Source organism: Oryctolagus cuniculus, chromosome 15 (assembly GCF_051225735.1).
Source record: "Oryctolagus cuniculus isolate XC-2025 breed Fujian yellow rabbit chromosome 15, ASM5122573v1, whole genome shotgun sequence".
Lineage (NCBI taxonomy): Eukaryota > Metazoa > Chordata > Mammalia > Lagomorpha > Leporidae > Oryctolagus > Oryctolagus cuniculus.
The window spans coordinates 32,583,733-32,603,935 of record NC_142881.1 but is presented as its reverse complement, the minus strand read 5'-3'; the positions used below and the strand labels follow the sequence as shown (position 1 = coordinate 32,603,935).

General features: G+C 58.3%; 1 protein-coding gene across 2 annotated transcripts in view; it reads right to left on the bottom strand.

Moving 5' to 3' along the window:
* The window catches only part of SLIT1 (slit guidance ligand 1), a 168,341-nt gene that overhangs the window by 57,698 nt on the left and 90,440 nt on the right, over positions 1-20,203 (bottom strand). The window lies entirely within an intron of this gene.

Genomic DNA, 20,203 nt, shown 5'->3' with positions numbered 1-20,203 from the left:
TGAGACCCGGGCAGAGAGAGAGTCAGCCAGGGGTGGCCGGGCAGGCCTGGACCTCGGGGCTGCATCCGACTCCACATCTCAGGTTCCCGGGGACCCTCTCGGAGCCTGCAGCCTGGGGTGCGTCAGGGGAGGGGCCTCACGGCCATGCTGACCCCTGCCCGCTGCTGCCCTCTGGGACTTCCTCGCCTTCCCCACGAATTCTGACGCCAGGGAGGAGGCACTGCAGAGGCTCAGCGAGCAGCAGGCCAGCATCCAGATGCTTCCCCGGCTCTCCTGGGAGGACTGGGCCCCCGGCACCAGACCCCTGCCTCTCCCTCCCTCTCTCAGCAGCCTCCTTGGCACCCACAGGTGCTCACAAACACCCCTCCCTGCCTGCTCCGATCACAGTGCTGGCAGCAGCTGTGTCCCAACCCCCAGGCTGGCGCTGTCCCGCAAGCTTCACTCAATCCTCGAACCAACCTTGTGGTTAGCGAACACGAGCCTAGTGCACGAGGGCAGGAAAGGCGGCCCAGAGAGGTTACAGCATCTCCTCCAGGCCTCCCAGCCACAGCTGCGGGAGGCCCCAGAACATGAACCCAGGCACTCAGGCCCCCGCGTGGCGGCTGGCAGCCAGCCCCTTTGGCTGAGGCGGGAACTTGGAGTTCAGTAATTCCTTTGAGGTTAGACCAGAGTAGGGCCCCCCGGGCCACCTGCCCTGGAGCCTGCCTCTGCCATGCTCTCAAGGCCGTGAAGGCGGGTGGCCCTGCAGAACCCGGCCGGCTCCGTGTCCTTTCTCTGCCGTGTGCCTTGGGGCAGTTGGCATGGCCATGGCCCACGCTGTCGGGATGTCTGTGTCACCTGTCAGAAACTTGATCCCCAATGTGACGTGTAGGGGTAAGCGTGAGGGCAGAGTCCTCATGAATGGGATCAGCGCCCCTAGAAAAGGGGCCCCAGAGACCCACCCTGCCCTCGGCTCCCCCACCTAAGGGTGCTGCGAGAAGGCATCTTGCTAACCCGGGAAGGTGACCCCACCAGGCACAGGCATCTCCCAGCTCCGGGATCTCAGGCTCCAGAACCGTGAGAAGTGCGCCTGTCGCAGCAGCCCCGACAGGTCAGACACACACCCAGCAAGGAGCTGGGTCTCAGGGCGGCGGGGGAGGCGGGCGGCACAGACATACACAGGGAGTCAGGGAGCCAGGGGCAAGACAGGGCAGGGGGCTGCTGGCCATGGCGGCGGCGCCCGCATGCTCGGGCAGGCGGGGGGCACGTGGGGAGGCGGGCCCCCCAGGGGGACGCTGGTCTCGGCCAGGCCGGCACTTTGCCCTCTGGCCACGTCCCCCAGGAGCTCCGGGCCAGCACTCACATCCATTATTCCATTTAATCCTCACCACAGCCCTGCGAGGGAGGTTTTTTCTTGATATTGATTGGCTCATCGATCAAGACCCAACCTTGTTCCAGAAAGGCTTTGAGGTGGCTTACGGGGATTCACAGCGAGAGAGCAGATGCGAAAATGGGGCAAAGGAGAGGAAAAAATCGATGGTGGCACCCGGGAAGCAGGCGCCACGTGAGCCGCGCACCTGCCAGTGTGCAGAAGGGAATCAGGCAGTCGACGGTTTACACAATACAAAGGATTTCAAAAGTCTGCGGGAAAACAGAATTAAAACATAAATGTATGGGGGCTGGTGCTGTGGCACAGTGGGTAAAGCCGCCGCCTGCAATGCTGGCATCCCATATGGGCACTGGTTTGCGTCCTGGCTGCTCTACTTCCAATCTAGATCCCTGCTAATGGCCTGGGAAAGCAGCAGAGACTGCCCCAAGTGCTTGGGCTCCTGCCACCCACGTGGGAGACCTGGATGAAGCTCCTGGCTCCTGGCTTTGGCCTGGCCCAGCCCTGGCCATGGCAGCCATCTGGGGAGTGAACCAGTGGATGGAAGACCTCTTTCTCTCTTTCACTCCAACTCTCCCTATCTCCATAACTCTGCCTTTCAAATAAATCAATAAATCTTTTTTTAAAAAGTTTTTGCATCAAAATAAACTTATCTTTTAATTCCATTTCCATGCCGTTTAAAGTTCCTTTGTATTTGTGTAAATTTAAAAGTATCCACTTCTGAGAAGTACAGATGCTTTGGCACTAGAACAAGCCAAGAATTTTCCCAGGAGTCTTCATAAGAAAACTATAGTGTGACCTAATCAATAATGTTGGTCCGTATAATTAATGGGGTTTGAGTGTCTGTTTCTTATAATAGCGTTGCATCGAAGCGCAAGTCAGGAAAAGCAGTTCTCCAAGGACTCACCCAGGAGCTAAGTGGGGGAGGGGGAGGAGGGCAGGGACAGAGGAGGGGCGCTGCACTCTGTGCAGGGGTGTGGACACCTGGCCGGGCCTGGCAGGGTCAGGGCGTGGCGGGAGCAGCTGGCAGGTGTCAGGCGGCCAGGCAGGTGATGGGACAGCCCACAGGGGCACTGAAGCCTACAGGGGAAAGACAGAGGGGATGCCAACACCGCCTCCCAACACCCTAAGATGAGGGGCTTCGGGTGGGTGTGGGCTGACCCATGTCCCATCAGGCAGTGGTGCCCACTGTTTAATGAATCAGACCCCAGGAGAGGCCAGCCCCTAACACAGAGGCAAACAGAAGTCTCAGGAAAGTGCAGCGTGCTGGGGGAGGGGGGCCGCGATGCCTGGCAGCAACGGCGCTGGGTAAGACACCGGCTGGTTAAGACATCCCACATCAGAGTGCCTGGGTCTGAACGCGCTCCCCTCCTTCCCCCCAGCTTCCTGCCGATGCACACCCTGGGAGGCAACAGTGGGAGGTGTGGATTGGGTTCCCGGCTGCTGGCTTCAGCCTGACGCAGTCCTGGCTGTTGCGGGTATTTGGGGGAGTGAGCGAGTAGAGAGAAGCTCGCTCTCTCTCCCTCTCTCTCACTCACTCAAATTAAAAGAAACTGGCACACGCAGCAAAGGTGCCAGGGGAAAGGGCTGCACCGCACAGCAGGAAGTGAGGATTCAGCTCCTGCTCCTGTCACTCACCAGCTGGGGTCCAGGGAGGTTATGGGGCTGACAGCTCCGGGCTCCTTCTCTGTTAAAGGGGCACACAAACACCTGCCACACAGAGGTTTGGAGGCGCCTATGTGACTTCACATAGGTTGGCTTCTGAACTAGACCTCCATTCAGCAACACAAGAAAAGCCAGGCCTTTGTCCTGCCCTGAACACAGATCAATTCCTTCCCTGCAGGTTCTGTTGTTTCCATATTGACCACTAGAGGGCGCCAGAAGCCGTCCCTGGACGTGGCCGCCTCCTCCACATGGCAAATTCAAAGCTATTCTCAAATTCTGGCCCCAATTGACTTCTTCCTTGGTTCACGCTTTTCTCATCTTTCCTGAATCCTTTGGAATAAAATTCCCCGCCTCCACTTGCATCTGGTATTCTCCGCACTCCTTGCCCAGTGACAGCCATTCACCCAAGCAGAGAGTATGCAGGCTCTGCCCCAAGATGACCGGAGATTATCCGGAAACTCAGGTGGCCCGAATCGCTAGTTTTGGTTAGCGTCCACCTCGCCTATGGGGCACACCCTCCCGAGGGCACAGGCTTGTTTTTGCTTGTGCTGTGTCCTGCAGCCTGGGGCACTGCAGTCATTTTTAGCTGAACTGGACTCACGAGCACCTTACGTGACTGTCCCTCCCCAATCCCGCTGCATTTTCCTGACCAAGACAAGAAGTTAGGCCATATGCCAAGCAGGGAAGGCAGGGGCTCAGCCAGACAGGCTGGTTCTGCACCATGGGAGGCCACTGTCCTGGAACCACCTAGAGTTTTCCCTGGGGGGCTGCAGGTAAGGCAGAGGTCCCCCCCACCTAGCCTGCACCCCATCACCCAAGATCAAGGGCCCGAGCTGGTGGGCTTCCACTGGCACCAGCCTCCACTGGGTCTGGCAGCACCCTGGAGACACCAGCAGCCACCTTCCCTGGAAGACAAGGTGCAGCCAGGCCCACACTCAGACGTGGGCTCCACCCCAGCCCCCGGCGCCCGGCACCAGCCGCCCTTTTTGCACATTCTGCCTATCCTCAGCCAGGGCCCGGGAAGCCAAGGTCAGGACCCCATGTTCTCGCGGTTAATCCTTCTTCACGCTCTAACTTGATTGGCCCCTGCAGGAAGGCGGGCCTCTAAGGGGATTAGCAAGGGGAGTGGGGCCCAGCTGGGAGGGTGCTGCGCACCAGCCAAGGCCGGGTTTCTGCCGTCTGCTCAGCAACCTCCATGCACGGCACGAAGCCTGCTCCGTCTCAGCCACCACACTGCACAGCAGCGACCCTGCTGCCCGCGCGCAAGTCACACAGAGGCTCTGGGCGCCCCGCCTGACCTCACTGCTCCCCCCGCCCCACAACCCTGTGTAGCCTCCCCGCACCTGCTCAGCACCAGGCCCAGCCGGGAACCTGGGCAGCCCCAGCGCCCGCTTTCCTGTTCATGGACTATTTGATAAAGGACTTGGGGATGGGGGTGTGGGCACAGGTGCTGTGGCACAGCGTGTTAAGCCACCGCTTGCAACACCTACATCCCCTATTGGAATGCAGGTTCCAGTCCCGGCTGTTCCACTGACAATCCAGCTTCCTGCTGAGGCCACCTGGGAGGCAGCAGACAATGGTTCAAGTGCTTGAGCCTCTGCCATCGTCCTCGTGGGAGACCTAGAAGCTGTTCTAGGCTTCCGGCTTCAATCTGGCCCAGCTCTGGAACCAGCAGCAGATGGAATCTCTCTCTCTCTCTCTCTCTCTCTCTCTCTCTCTCTCATTCTGCCCTTCGAGTAGATGAAAAATAAAAAAGAGAAAAAGGAGACTCAGACTCTGGAGCAAAGCAGGCCACAGACCCACAGAGTGGCCTCGTGCAAGTTTTCTAAGCCTGCAAGCCTCAGCCTTGTGGAACAGGCGGCACTGTCACGTGGCTCAGGCCGAGCGGTACCGCTGCCAGGGTGGGCAGAGTCGGCAGCCACACTTGCACTTTCAGGCTTCACGGGGCCCTGCAGGGGGAGGGAGGGAGAGAGAGAGGGAGGGAGGGAGGGAGGGAGGGAGGGAGGGAGGGAGGGAGGGAGGGAAAGCAGGCCTGGGCATCAGGAAGCTGAGGCTCGAGGCTGGTGCTGCCACTAACACATTGTGTGACCTTGGGCAAGAGCTGCAGTGGCTTCTGGTGCCGGCCACAGTCCCGAGCTCCCAGGGACACTGAGGGAATCAGACTGTGCGCGGCACATGTCACACACTCAGCGTGCTGCTGGTGGCCACACTGCCGTCGCTAGTGAGTTCCTATCTGGGATTCCACAGCAGAAAATCCAGCCAGCACCTGGCGCCTGCAGCAGCAGCACGGCCCGCCTGGGAGGAGGTTACACGGACACATGCTGCATTTCTGTAAAATCTACAGCCGCTCCTGTGCACGGCGAAGCCTGGGAAGGGCAGCGTGCAGCAGGGGTGCCGACATCCCCAGCTGCAGCCACAGCAAGCTGGCTGTGGCCCTGTGCTGGCCGGCATTCCAAACAAAGGCAGAGGTGCCGGCTGCTACTGTTCAGGGGAACAGGACTTGGACACAGACCGGTGAGTGCATGGAGAGGGGAAGAAGCAACCTGCGGCCTCTCACCTCTGGCAAGTCTCTGCCGCTGTCACAGGGAACGGAGGGGTGCCGGCGGGGGCAGAGGGCGCACCTAACACAGGCTCATGAGAGAACAGCACGCCGCAGGGGACAGCCACACCCTGAGCACGGCTGCTCCAGCATCGAGGCTAATCCCGCCCCCTGCTTCCTGGGTGGTCAGCACAGAAGCGCCAATCGTGAAAACCCACAGAAACAGGCAGAACTAACCCATGCTGGTGGAGGGCAGGGGAGGGATAGCCTCGGGGGACAGGGATTGGTGACTGGAAGGTGGGACCAGGGCTGCTGGGTACTCCTGATGTTTTACTATTGAGCCGGTGCTGGCGACGTGGGTGAGTTCACTATGTGACAATCGCGAGAAAGACGGGGCAGGCCGGCTTTTCTATCTGTGCTGCGCCTCAAGGAAACATCGCTCAGAGTGGCAGAGGGGACCCTGCCTCTGTGCCAGGTGCCACGTGGGCAACCAATGAATGCCAGCGCCCTCCCTCCCCCGCCAGAGGAAACAAATGGGGAGAAAACCTTTGGTGGTGACCCACGCCCAAAGACGCCAGGACTGACAATCTTAGGTGATGGGGGGAAATACCCCCGGGACAGTGTGGCTGCGACATCCCCAACTCCAAGCCACGAGGGATGCGGACAGTGGGGGAACTGGGGGAACAAGCAGCAGGCACCGCGGGGCCGGAGCCGCAGGCTGCATCGGGGAAGGCGCTGAGATTTCCAGGCCTCTAGTGCAGCAGCGCCTGCTTGGGCGCCAGGCCGCCCTGAAGAGCAGGGGCCGTGCCCTCCTCCAGGGCGAGAGCTCCGGGGCCTTGGGGAGCCAGGCAGGCTCGGGGAAGGGGGCCAAGGAGCAGCCCTCCGAGCAGCCCTGGACACCCTTCTGCCCCCTTTCAGGAGGCACTGAAGGCAGAAACGTTGGCGACATAGCACAGGTTATAAACCAGAGCATGGCGCCGAGGAAGGGTACAGAAAGCAAGCCAGGGAGAGGTAAGAAGAGCCAATGGAATCAGATCAGACCTATTGTCATGTTTAATCCCAGTGAGAGTCAAGTTGGGAATTGATAGTTTCTTTTCTTTTTTTTTTAACAGAAGATCAGTTTAGTGTACATTAAGTAAAGATTTCAACAGTTTGCACCCCCATAGAAACACAAAGTGAAATATACTGTTTGAGTACTCGTTATAGCATTAAGCCTCAGTGTACAGCACATTAAGGACAGAGATCCTACATGAGGAGTAAGTGCACAGTGACTCCTGTTGTTGACTTTACAAATTGACACTCCTGTTTATGGCATCAGTAATCTCCCTATGCACCAGTCATGAGTTTCCAAGGCTATGGAAGCCCCTTGAGTTCTCCGACTCTTATCTTGTTTAGACACTTTATGTTTCTGTGTGGGAACAAACTGTTGAAATCCTTACTTAAGGTATACTAAGCTGATCTTCTGTATACTAAGATAATCGAAAATGAATCTTGATGTGAATGGAAGGGGAGAGGGAGTGGGAAAGGGGAGGGTGGTGGGTGGGAGGGACGGTATGGGGGGGAAAGCCATTGTAACCCATGAGACGTACTTTGGAAATTTATATTCATTAAATAAAAGATAAAAAAAAAAAAAAAAAAAAAAAAAAAAGCCAATGGGAGGGGAAGCCTGGCCTACGAGTGCCTTTGCCTCTGCCGCCAAGGGGCCCTGGGGACGTGGAGGCTGGGACGGAAATGCTGGAGGGAGGCCCGGCCTCGCCGGGTCTGAGGCCGAGCACGAGGCCAGTCTCCACAAAGAGGCAGCCGCAGCAGGGCAGAGCAGACCCCTCTTCAACTCCCACGGGAGCCCCCCCCAACCCAGGACGCTGGGCGCCCCCTTCCAAGTCATTCCCCACAGCCACGCGGAATTAACCAGATCTTTTGCTAAAGGTCTTTGTTTCTTTCAACAATTTGGCTTGGGTTCGGGTGTCTCCCATTTGTCTTCACAATGGTGATCTGTGGACGGTCACATCACCCCCACCCGGCTCCCCACGGGCAGGTTCACAGCAGCTCAGACACCAGCAGCTGGGGGAGACGCAAATGGAATGGCCCTTAAAATGCCGTTAGAAAGACAAAATGTGAATGAGAGAGTCGACAGAAGTAAGTCAGTTTGATAAATGGTCATTTGACAAATTGGCCATTCAGTGAATTGACTTTTGGCAAATTGGCTCCTAGCAAAACGGCATTTGGAAAATCAGCCTGCTTGACACAGCAAGGCTTTCACAGGCAATTATGTACACACTCCCAGCCGGGCTCGTGGCCTGGCAGCAGGGCCATGGCACTTCTTTCTGCAGGTGCGTCTAGCACACTGCTCTCAGCCTGACTGGCTTATGCCAAGGTGGGTCCCAGTGCTGGGATTGACAGGAGCAGCCAGACAAGGAGGGGAGCTTCTTCGAGTCCCTGGGGACACTTCTGGACCTCTCTCCCCTGCCCCCAGATCACCTCTGACAAGGCAGAAATGGGGTCCATTTCTGTTCCCCAAGATCATGCCCCATTGTCCCCCTCCCCCATGCCCTGCAGAGCAGTCCAGACCCTGCTGGAACCCTGGCCTTGAGGGTATCTCAGAAGGGCAGAGTGAGGGACTGCATCAGGCCTGAGGTTGGCCTGGCCAGCACAACCACAGCTCCCACACCCCCTTTTGCAAACACACACAGCGGTGCCCTTTGAAGATCCCCACCCACCCCTTAGGCAAGTAGTAACCCAGAGAACCTCTGCATCAGGGGCAACGCAGGTTCTGGAATAGGGGCGGCCAACGCCGGGAGGAAGGAGCTGTGTGCCCGGGATCTGTCCGTGGTCCTGAACCCCTCGGCAGGTGTTTCGGCTCAGGGTTAACGACACACGTCAGATCTCAGCCAGCTTTCGACCTTGACTATCAGCTCTCCATGTCCTTTCTGGAAGTGCACAGGGGGAACAGGCTTGTAACACCCACCCAGAGGTCAGGGAGCACATGGTGAGGCCATGGGACCAGCATATCACCAAGTGACACCAGTGGAAGGGGAAGCCTGGTCCTGCCCCACTCCTCCAGGAGTCAGGCCTCCCCCACACACAGCACAGACAGATGCTGGGAAGGCATCTGGGTACACCCCAAATCCTTGCACCAAAACTGGCCACTTCAATCTTAATGATCGTTGCGACTCCCGTGTAACACACAATTCTCACCGGTGACAATATTGGTAGTAGCGGTGACAGCTACATTTATTGAGCATTTACGATGTGCCTGGTGCTATGTTGTGTGTTTTATGTCTTACACACATAATCTCACTTAAGCCTTAAAAGAGCATTCTGAGATAAAGCCTCTCCCTTCTGGGATGCTGATGGCGGGAGAGGCTGTGCCTGAGGGGGCAGCGGGACACAGGGGCTCTTCATGCTTTTCACTCTTTGCTGTGAACCTAAAGCCACTCTAACAAATGGATTCTGGGGTGGTGCTTGGCCTCGTGGTGAAGACACCTGTGTCCCACATCGGAGTATTTGGTTCTACGCCTAGCTCTGGCTCCTGACTTCAGCTTCCCGCTAATGCAGACCCTGGGAGGCAGCAAGTAGCTGAGTCCCTGCCACCCATGTGGGAGACCTGAGTTGAATTTCTCGTTCCTGGCTTCAGCCTAGCCCAGCCCAAGCTGCTGCAGGCATTTGGGGAGTGAACCAGTGGATGGAAGAACATCTCTTCCCTCTCCCTTATAAATTAATGAAGTCTATTTTTTTTTGACAGGCAGAGTGGACAGTGTGAGAGAGAGAGACAGAGAGAAAGGTCTTCCTTTGCCGTTGGTTCACCCTCCAATGGCCGCCATGGATGGTGCGCCGCAGCCGCGCACCGCACTGATCCGATGGCAGGAGCCAGGTGTTTATCCTGGTCTCCCATGGGGTGCAGGGCCCAAGCACTTGGGCCATCCTCCACTGCACTCCCTGGCCATAGCAGAGAGCTGGCCTGGAAGAGGGGCAACCGGGACAGAATCTGGCGCCCCGACCGGGACAAGAACCCGGTGTGCCGGCACCGCAAGGCGGAGGATTAGCCTAGTGAGCCGCGGCGCCGGCCAGGAAGTCTATTTTTAAACAGTCCCCTCACCGCACCTGCTTCCCAGATCCTGTGATAGACGCACAGTAACTTTCCCAAGTCCCTCACTGCACAGCCCCACAGGAACCCACTCTGCCACGGCGGCTCGGCACATTAGAATCATCAAAGTGACGGGAAGATGGGTGGGCGAACTCCCAGAAGCACACACATGTGTGATGACATTTGACAGATGAACTTGGAGGGAGGGGCAGAACCCTAAGAAGCTGAGGGTGGCGACGAACACTCATAATGTTGACGCTGAGGCTTCAAGGAAAGGTTAGACGGTGTTCGGGAGCCTTGGTAGCAGAACTTGGGTAATTGTAGAAGCCAGTATTTAGACATATTCTCATTAAAAGATGGCACACAGCTGCCATGTTTCCCCTGAGCAGTTGTGGGGCAGGGTGGAGCATGGCTGGGGACTTCCCACCACCCTGGATCCCTACAGGTGTCTCAGGAGCTGTCACTTCTTCCAAACCCCTGTAGCTTGAAAGACAAAGAAGCAAGCTTTGGAATCCTGTGGTGAGGGGCTTCAGTCAAGTCTCCCAACATGCAGCCACGTCAGTGCCTGCACCCCTCCCACCCCCACCCCCACCCCCGCTGGGCCTTTGAGAATGAAGGGACTCGTGGCCTGGTGCCTTTGGAGCTTCTCACAGTCTCTGGCACACACTCCCCAGGCCTCGCCCAGGAGCTCCAGCTGAATGTGTGGTCCCTGGTCCCCATCTGCTCGTGGAAGTGATGGCTGACTCAACAAAGCCTGAGCACAGAAGCCGCCCAGAACCCCTGGGATGTGGCTGGGACGAGACAGGCAGAGGGTGGGGGCTGTGACCCACTGCATGAACACTGTTCAGAGCTTAAGAGCTTAGCATCCAAGTTGGGCCAGATCCTGGCTCTCTAGAAGGGACAGCAACACTCTAAAAAGCCCTAGAGGACGCTTGCAGTCCTCCTTGTCCCCTCCACAGCCTGGACAGGGGCCCTACTGTGGGCCGCACGCAGCTGCCGCGATGTCCGGAACCTCTCATCACCATCTGCAGACCAGCTGACACTTACAGATACCTTCAGCGCCCCAACTTGCCCCATCTGTAAAATGGGGACAGGCAGGGTTGTTATCTCAGGGAGGCCCACGAGGACTGGCCATGTGGGCTGGAATTCCACCGCCTCCCAAAACGGCAGCTGTTGCTACTGCCCTTGCATCTCCCAGCAGCTCGTGCAGAATGGCTGTTTGGAAAGGCTGGTGTGCATTCCACAATGGCTCTGCACCAACAGGAAATGATTATGAATTCCCCTCTCTGTGAACTTCTTGAAGTACCCCGCATCTCCCAGGTGGACCTGGATGCTGTTATCAAGTTTTTTAAAAATCTGATCAAAAGCCCTGGGAGCTTCATGCAATTTTCTGGGGCATTTCTAAGGTACCCCTGCTTATTCTTCCTAGCACTTTCCCTAGTTTTGTTTCAATCAACCAATTACTCATGAAATTATTCAGCTAATGTTAATCTCCCAGATGAAATCATGTGTTCCAGGAGGGCAGGAGCCAGGCCTGTTTGCTTCACGCCTTTCCCCAGCAGAGTCAAATCCAGCAAAGGTGAGACTCAATCAATATTTGAGGATTACATTCAGCTACTCAAAAGGTCAAGCCCAGCATGGGGGAGGGGCTGTGACATTTGGACCATGAATAAAACAGGCCTCCCTCCCGCTCATTCTCAGCTTGCAAATGGCAGGTGACAAAGCTCAGCAGCTGGACATCAACAAGCCAAGAAGGCTGACACCAGTGGCAAGACAGAAATGGAAGCCTCCAGGCCAAAAAGCCTGAGACAGCACAGGCCTCCAGCACCATGGCTATGGCGCTGCTTGAGACGCCCGCATCCCGCGTCAGAGCGCCTGGTTTGAGTCCTGGCTCCACTCCTGATTCCTGCTTCCTGCTGATGTGCACCCAGAGAGGCGGCAGGTCAGGGCTCAGCCACTTGGGTCCCTGTCACCCACATGGGCGACCATAAGTGTGTTCTGGGCTTCTCCTGGCTTCCTGGCTGCTCTGGACATCTGGAAAGTGAACCAATGGATGGGAGGTCTCTCTCACTCTCTCTCTCTCTCTCTCTCTCTCTCTCCCCGACCCCCTTCCTCTCTCATGTGCACATGTGCACTCTCTCTCTCTCTCTCGGTCTGTCTCTGTCTCTTGCTGTCCCTATCTCTTTACCTTTCAAATAAAAGCAAATAATTAAAATTTAAAAAATTCAAAGCCCAACAAGGGGAAGACCCATTGCCATGGAAACCCTGACCTCCTGAGAGGAGCCAGCAGAGGCTCCCGGTCTGCTCCGTATTCCAGAAAGACCCAGCACAAGCAAAGGCCTCACCCACTAAATCCAGGACCGGAGAGAAGGAGGCGAGGGCTCCTGCTACAGCACAAAACCAGGTGGTGGTGACGAGAGCAGGGGTGGCAGGCGGCTGAGCATCTCAATATGCCCAGTTCCTGCCGCACTGGAGACGGACTCTGGGGCTGTGGGGCCGGTGTGGAAGCTACTCGGTGTCCCCAGCAGGCACCTGGAGGCAGGAGGGCGGCTTGCGGCTTGGGACTGGACCTCTTTCCCTCGACTGAGTCCCTGAGTGGAGCACACCAGCCATGCGTCACCACCACCACTGTGAAAATTGGCAGTGGGGCGTGGGAACCCCAAACCTCCCCCTGCTGCTCCCTCCCAGGAGCGAGAGCTCTTCAATGGGGAGGAAGAGAAACACGGACTGAGGGCATGAAGCTGTCGTGCCTCCGACCAAGGCTCGGGACTGCCTGAGATCCATTTTTGCTGCAACCAGTGGAACGGGTCCTCACAGACTGGTGTTCTAAATTCCTTTACCAAGAACCTAATTCAATACCTGATACATAAAAAAAAAAAAACAAAACGGTCCCCCTCCCCGGTCTACCCAATAGAATGGCCAAAGCCCAGAGCTCTGACAGCACCCAGTGCCGGCGGGGATGTGGAGCAACAGGAACGCGTGCTCCCTGCTGCTGGGGTCACGCGCCAGCACGCTCACCGTGGAAGAGGGCAGGCGGCTCCCGCAGAAGTCAGCACCTCTCGCCACAGCGTGCGGTGGCTGGCTCCTTGGTTTTCACTCTAAGCAGCTGGAAACATCTGTCCACGCTAAAGCCTGCACACGGGGTGCTTACAGCAGCGCTCTTTACAATGGCCAGAACTTGGAAGCAACGAGACGCCCTGAGCAGGGGCAGGTGCACACAGCCAGGGCACTGCGATGAGCACTAAAGACAGTGAGCTCTCAGGCCCCGAGAGGACACGCAGGAAACTTAAAATTCACAGCACCAAGTGACAGGAGCCAAACGATTCAAGTGTCTGACGTTCTGGAAAAGCCGAGATGATGGAGGGGGTGGAAAAAAACAGTGAGGGTGGGAAGGCTGCCCAGGCAAGGCACAGAACATCCGGGGAGTGAAACTGCTCCGGAGGAGGCCACGGCGATGCATCTGTGGCAGTAGACAGAGACACACGACACCAAGAGAGCAGCCCAGTGCGAACCACGGACCCAGTGGGAGTGAGGCGTCAGCTCAGGTTCACCGGCACAGAGGCACCTCTCTGGGGGAGACAGCGACTGTGGGGGCCGCTCTGCATGTACGGCAGCAGGGAGTGAATGAGCAGTCTCTGTGCCACCCACTGAATTTTACTCTAAAATAAAACTGCTCTAGAAATGAACACCTAGGCGTTGGTGTTGTGGCACGGCGTGTTAAGCTGCCGCTGGCACACCAGCGTCCCACACTGGAGTGCTACATGGAGTCCCAGCCGGAGCCCCAGTTCCAATCCAGCTCTCTGCTGTGGCCTGGGGAAAGCAGCAGAGGCTGGCCCACATCCTCGGGCCCCTGCAGCCACGTGGGAGACCCGGATGAATTTCCAGGCTCCTGGCTTTGACCTGGCCCAGCCCTGGTTCTTGCAGCCATTTGGGGAGTGAATCAATGGCCAGACGATCTCTCTCCTTCTGTCTTTTCCTCTCTGCCTGCTGCTTGGCTTTTCAAAAAATAAACAAATCTTTTTTAAAAATAAAAATTAATGTCCACCAAAACAAACTCCCCACTCCTGTGGGGAATGACCGCACCAGACAGCAGCATGAGGCTCTCTGCTTACCTTCGCCCAACACACGCACACAAATGTGCACAGGTACATGCACAATCGCACACAGACATGTGCATACTCGCACATGTGTGCACACCCACACACTCACACACGTGTGTGCACACATGCACACTCTCACATGTGTGCACACCCACATGCACACTCACACACGTGCATGCACACATGCACTCGCACACATGTGCACACCACATACACACTCGCACACGTGCGCACACCCACATGCACACTCACACACGTGTGCATACCATATACACACTCACATGCGTGTGCGCACACATGCATACTCGCACACGTGTCCACACCCACATGCACACTCACACACGTGTGCACATCCACATGCACACTCACACGTGCGTGCACACATGCACACTCACACACGTGTGCACACCCACATGCACACTCACGCGTGTGTGCACTCGCACACATGTGCACACCACACACACGTGTGCACACCACATACACACTCACATGCATGTGCGCACACATGCATACTCGCACACATGTGCACACCCACACTCACACTCACACATATGTGCATACACAGCCGCTGCTCCAAGGAGTCTGTTCTCCAGTAAGTGGTGACAGCCTCTGGCCTGGGACCAGCTGCCTTTGTGACAGTGTTGGGGCCAGACGCAGACCAGCCACCCCCTCCTGGTGGCTCTCACCGTGCCCTGACCCTCCCCTTCACGGTCAGCCAGCATCGCCGCACTTGTCACATTGCATGTCTGTGTGTTTCTCGCCTCCCAGTGCGACGGTGACAGCCGCCTGGCTGTCTGTTGAGAAAGCGGCACCTGCCCCCTGCCTGCCTCCTGGAGGGCAGTGCTCTGACAGCAGTGGCCAGGCGACATCCTGGCGGGCATCTGCGGGGGGCACAGTCCCCACGGGAGAACCGCCGGCCCACGACACCACCCTCAGAGGTGCCGCTCTGCTGGCCCCCAACTTGCCTCCACGGGCTCGGTGACGCCTGGAGCACACACCTGGCCAGCCCTGGTCTGAGCCTCTGGGAAGCCGGCCTCGCGCCCAGAACGCGCTCGCACTCAGGTTTGCCAGAGCTCCGCATAGGACTGCGGCCAGTCGGCCCCCAGCGCCTGCGCCCTCCACCTTTCCCAGATGGAGAACAAAGCCAAGAGGAGAACAGGCAGCGCCCCAGACAGAGCCTCACTCCGCCAGGGGGGACGGAAGATGCCAAGCCTCAGGCCCTACCCAGGACCCCCCGATTCAGACGCCACACGGCAGCAGGGGCTCCGCGCACAGCACCGGGGAGCACAGGCTCTCAAACCGGGTTGCACCCTGCACCTGCCCGAGCGGCCTGAGAGAATGCTGGCGCCCGGGCCCCTCAGAGGCTCTGACTTCCTTAGCCAGCAGTGGGGCCTGGGTGTCAGGGTTCGTAAAAGGTCCAGGGGGCTGAGCACCCACACACATCTGACCTCCAACCTTGTCATCCGTACCCCTCAGGCCCTCGCTGCATCCTTCCCCAGCCAGCACCCCCTCCTTCTCCAGTAGTCCCACTTTCCCGGGTTCACTGATGCTCCCCAGCTGGTGAGGAAAGTGGGCCTGGGAGAGTAATTCATACTAGGCAGTGAATGACTGACAGCCCTGACTGCGGGGAGGAGCCCTGATTCCGCCTACTGCATCACTGGCGGCTTCTGCTCAGGCTGAGAAGGTGAATGGAACTCCGTGGGCAGAGGGCCTTCCTGTTCAGCGGAACGGACTGCACGGCACAGGCCCCGCCCACAAACCCTGAGCAAAGACGCCTGCGTGCTCACCCAGGTGGCCGTACCCAACGTTCAGTCTCTGGCTGTCCTGTCGTTTTTGTTAGGAGGGAGAGCAAAATAAAGGGGAGTGAGAAAAGCAGCCAGGAGCAGGACTTAAAGCTGACGCTGCAGGTGGCCGGAGCAGGAGGTGACCAGTTCCCATGGATGGCACAAAGCCCCACACCTGCCACAGCTTCAGGGCCACTCTGGTGTGTGTGTCCTCACGGCTACCACAGGGGCAGCCCAGAGGCCAAGGGTGGGAAAAGGCCACACCACATTCACTCCCCGGACCAGAAGCCGCCCACCCCCACCCCAGCCTGCTGGGCACCCTCAGGGAGGAGCTGAGCTGCAGGGTCGCAGGCACGGGGGAGCAGCAGCCAGCACCCAGGTGTGGAAGCCACCTCGTGGCAAAGCCCTCCATGGAAAGGCAGGAGGACCCAGGGACAGAGAGAGAGATGGGGACAGTCAGGAGCCGAGGGACCCCTGGAGAGAAATTGGCAGCAGGGGAATGAAGAGGAGAAGCTAAATGAGAGAGGCAGAGTCGGACAAAAGGATGCAAGGAGAGGCGAAGGCCCCCACGGCTGGGGATGAGGAGGGAAACCCAGGGCACCTGGCTTGGAGCAGCCCGAGAGCCCGCGCAGCAGGTCCCCGCCCCGACAGGCAGCCGGCTAAGGTGCAAATGAGAACGCAGCGTGCGGCTGCACCTCTGCTCCAGCTCGGCTCCAGCTGTGCTCCAGGGCGCTGGGCTCCCGTCCCCAGGCCTCTCCCTGGGCCGGCCAGCAGGCGGGGGTAATTTGCCCGTGGCTGGAGGTGTCAGACTCTGATGATGAGTGTGAAGCCCGCGGAGATGCATCCCGCCTGACTAATCCCGGGCAGAGGTGGGAATGGGCTTTGGCTGCCCCTGCCCCATCCTAGAGCCCCTGCCTGTGGGAGGCATGGCTGGAGGGGAGATCGTGCCCTCGCCCATGTCTGGGGAAGGCCGGCTCTGAGCCAGCAACAAGGCTCGGGGATCAAGGCCGGCGGGGGCAGGCTGTGGTTCCGGGGTGGGGTCACTGGGGAACATGGTTCCAGTTCTCTCCCGATTACCACAAACAGATGTTCTACCCGGACGGTGAGCGCAGAGGCTCTGATGCCACACTGCCTTGCTTTGAATCCGGGCTCCACTGCTCGCTAGCTGGGAGACTCCAGTGTGCGATCTAACCTCTCTGTGCGTCACTGACCGCGAACGGTGTCTGGCTGCCGTGAGCATCCCACGAGAGAATATGGGTGAGGATAAGGGGCTGCCCTCTCTGCTCAAGGACAGAGCGCACGAGGAGGAGAGGACACTCAGCCAGAGAAAACGGCAGGTGGCAAGGCCACAAGCGAGGAGGGAGCTTGAAGGGTCAGGGAGGACGAGGAGAGCTGTAGCGTAAGCGAGGGAGGAACCGTGGACCGAGCCATGGAAGGCCCAGTGGGCGTGGCCAGGATGTGTGTCCAGCTACGTGGGGTGTGTGGGGGGGTGAGGCTGCAGAGCAGCAGATGGGGCTGGCAGGAGCCGGTGGGGCGGTGCAGTGGTTAAGACTCCACTTTGGACACCTGCATCCCGTATCAGAGCTTCTGCGCCAAGTCCCGGCTCTACTTCTAATTCCATAATTCCAGCTTCCTGCTGTGCACACCCTGGGAGGCAGCAGGTGATGGCTCAAGTACTTGGGCCCCTGCCACCCAAGCAAGAGACAAGAATGGAGTTCCAGGCTCCTGGCTTTGGCTGGCCCAGCCCCAGCTGCTGCGGGTATTTGGAGAGTGAACTAGAGGATGGAAGACCTCTATTTCTCTCTTTCTCTCTCTCTCTCTCTGCCTTTCAAGTAAGTAAACTAAGTTCTTTTTTTTTTTTTTTCTCAAAGAATTTGGCATTTTCCAAGCGATCTGGATGCTGGGAAGCAACTGAATTACGCGGGTGTTGAGTGGGCAGTGACAACTCTAGGAGGCGGATTTGTAAGATGAGGACACTGGGCTCCAGGGCTGCTGCCAGACATCAGGGGCGCCGAGCGGGCAGGAGGCAGGGCGGCAGCTGCCGGCTGGGCGTCCCGGGGCTGTCGCCACGGCCATTCCCCAGAACAGGCTGGCCCTGCTGAGGCCATCGGCTGCTGCTGGACAGGCCGACTCCACAGCCCATGTCTGCCCACTGCGGGTAGCCAGTAGACCCCGGGGCGTCCGCCAGAGTGTCCCCCCAAGCCCAGCTCCTCTGCCAGCTTCCTGGGTGGCAACGCCCACCGCGAGCGGGGAGGCGGTGGCTGGGGCCGAGGCTGAGATGGGCCACTTCAGCAGAGAAGGACCCCCTGAGCTGCCAAGTGCCCTCTGGTGTCCGTCATTCTGTCACCTGTCCCCACGACGAGCAAGCTGTCCCCAGCAGAGGCCAGCGCTGACCATCCAAGGCACAGGCTGATTTTGGTGTTGTTTTCCCCACTGCACATGAACTTGTAGCTGCATCAGAAAGCCAAGCCCGGAGGGCCTGCTGGACGCAGCCCGCACCTCCTCCTCGTCCTCCTGATCTTCCATGCTGCGGGCCAGGCCCCCCAGGGAACTCACCTGTGTGTCTCCCTAGTGACTCCTGCCGAGGGCCTGTCCTCGGGGACACTGCGCACGCGCTTGCAGACTCTCGTGGGACACAGCTGCAGATTATTAGTACTGTCTGCCGAAAAGGTGACCTCAAGGTCACTTCCATTGCTTGTCTGACGCTGTCCTTTCATCTCAGCGTCATCTGAGCTCCCAGCTCCTCCAACTCGTCCCGAAACACCGTCACCCTCATTTGTCTCTCCACTAAGGGGTTGAACAAGCCCCTGCCACAGAACCGCCGTGTGTTCCTAACCTGGATGTGACCGTCCGTGGGCAGCACCATCACCTGCAGGTGGCAGAGGACATGGGGCCCAGAGAGGTCAGCCGAGGGGTGGAGGTGCGCACAGAGCTGGCAGGTGCACAGGCCTGATTTGGACCCCCCAGGGGCCACTCCGGAGCCTACGCTCTAACCTGGGTTGCAGTTCCTAAGCTGCCAAGAGCCTCAGAAACACCAGAAGCGAGCGTCTGCATCTCCCAGGCGAGAACAAGCATCATGAGAGGTCCTGCTTGGGGCACACACCGGGGACGGGAGAGGGTGGCCTTGGCTGAGCAGCCCCTCCTCACTCACCACTGCCTTCTCTTCTCACCTGCATCCCAGCTGTGTGCTTGGTCCGGGTCAGAAAAGCCCCCGCCGCGGAAGGGAAGCTGTGGACTCAGGGCCCGCCTTCTCCGGCTTGTGGGGCAGGGAGTGTCCAGCGGGGCTCTGCGCCGGCGTCCCTACACCCACGCTCAAGTTCTCACGTTTGTCTGCTGCAGCTGACCCTCAGGGGGACCTGGGACTCCAAACAGGCTCCCCCTCGTCTTTGAGAGCCTGTCCTGGCAGGCGCCTTTGGAAGACATCTTCCCATCCACACTCATGCACACAGCAGCAGGAATTCAAAAGGCGGCCCCCGCGGCACTCCACCAGCAGACACCAGCGCACCTCGGAATACAGAAGCGAGCGCAAGGCCCAGGTCCAGAGATGCCGAGGACACCCCCGCGGATGTCATGACCGGGGCACAGAGCAGCCAAGGGCCAGAGCGTCTCACTCAGCACAGGGGCTCCCCCGTAGGAGTCAGCGCCCCAAGCAGCTCACCGAGTCTGCTTTGTTGCCATTAGCCCGAGACCCTGGACGAGAGCCAGGTATGCAGCAGAGGCCCAGAAGTCATTACTGACTATAAGACGGGGTCCAGGGAGGGAGGGGGGGTGGATGCTACCCCCCGGGAGCCCCAGAATTCACAGCCACGTGCCAGGCTGGGTGCCGAGTGCTGCACGTGCACCCTCATCCACTCCCCGCCACAGCCGCTCGGGATCCCAGTGCAGGATGAGCTCCATCTCACACCGGCGGAAAGCAAGGCTCAGAGGGGTTCAGTAACTTGGCCGAAGTCACACAGCAGCCGAGTCCAGGCCACAGCCCGCCTGGGCCTGTCCTAACCCACAGGAAACACGGTCCTTCCTGACTCAGGGGAGAAGGCACAGAGCAGAGAGGAAGCAGCTGTTCCGTGGGCTGAGCAGGAGGCAGGACCACAGTGAGACAGCCCCCGCGAGCCCCTGGGAGGGCAGCAGCTGGGGAGGGGGAAGCAGCAAGGGGTGGCTGAGGCTACCAGTTGTTCCCAGCTAAAATCCACTCTCCCTGCCCTCCTTCCTACCAGAACTGTGAATTGATTTGACCCATAATGTGCCCCAATAAAAAAATCACTAGGAGTGGCCAAGAAGATGGAAGCAGAAGCTATGAAACTGAAAAGCTTCCTGCAAATCTCTGTAAAGGAGGCTGCCTCCACTGGGAGAGGGGCCCTTTCAAGCTTTCTTCTCTACTTTCCTTTTTCTTCCTGCCTAGAACCTGTATGAGGTGACTGGAGCTCCAGCAGCCATCTTGCACCATGGAGTTGTTACCTCGAGGATGGAAGACAAAACCTAAGAATGCTGGAGCCAACAACAGAAGGACCCCAGGGCCCCAACTCCCAGCTGACTCTGAAGCTGTCATACTTTCATGTGTGAGAGAAACTCCCATGTCTTAATTTAGGTCACTGTGGATTTTTTTTTTAAGATGTATTTATTTGAAAGAGTTTCAGAGACAGAGGAGAAAGACAGAGATCTTCCATC